General features: G+C 29.3%; 1 protein-coding gene across 1 annotated transcript in view; it reads right to left on the bottom strand.

The window, feature by feature from the left end:
- Positions 1-784, bottom strand: part of LOC107740566 (uncharacterized) — a 33321-nt gene that overhangs the window by 6074 nt on the left and 26463 nt on the right. The window lies entirely within an intron of this gene.

The following is a 784-nucleotide window of genomic DNA, read 5'->3' as shown; positions in this document are numbered from 1 at the left end:
AGCAAAACACGCAAAACACAAACATACACGCAAACACAAACACTCAATCACACACAAACACTCAACACAATTCACACAAAATGCGGCAAACACAAACACACACACACTGCAGTTAAACATTGAAACGTTTACAATGTCTCATACAAACCTTTTACAAATAAAAATTACCATCACACTGTGTATCTCTACAAGATGATGAAAAGCAGTATGATTAAACAATGACATAACTTTTGTTTTAACAAATAAGTTTACATTTTGTAGATTTTTCAAACCTAAAACCATGATGCTCTAATTCAAGGGTTAAAAGTAGTCAAATGAACCTCTGATGAATGCAAGGTGCTTACAGAGAATTTTCTTTATGAATTAGACCTAAATTTGACTGAAAATCAGTTGTCATAAGGTTATTTGCAGAATGTCTCACAGAATCTTTACAACAGATTAGACTTTCTTTCTCACTTTAAAAATGGTATTATTAACCATGATGTTTAAATGCACCATATTTATTTTCACACTATAATGTTTTATTTTATTAAAATAAAAACAAGCGGGTCTATACAGTTTTATATTACTAAGATTTGATCAAATAATTGATAGAAGAAATAATCAAATAATCGATAAGTCCAACTTATCACCCCCACCTGATTTGTCTGACGGCTTGTGGTGATATAAATATCTTACTGATACAGATGTGTTAATATGTTAACTATAATATGTGTAAAGTTCAATATTACTGTTAAAAAATGTTTAAAATTTAATCTTTTTAGCTTTCATGTAGGATTCATGT

This window comes from Sinocyclocheilus rhinocerous, unplaced genomic scaffold (assembly GCF_001515625.1).
Source record: "Sinocyclocheilus rhinocerous isolate Xijiao unplaced genomic scaffold, SAMN03320098_v1.1 scaffold5122, whole genome shotgun sequence".
NCBI classification, from domain to species: Eukaryota; Metazoa; Chordata; class Actinopteri; order Cypriniformes; family Cyprinidae; genus Sinocyclocheilus; species Sinocyclocheilus rhinocerous.
The sequence above is the reverse complement of the archived record's forward strand: the minus strand, read 5'-3'. Positions and strand labels throughout refer to the sequence as shown.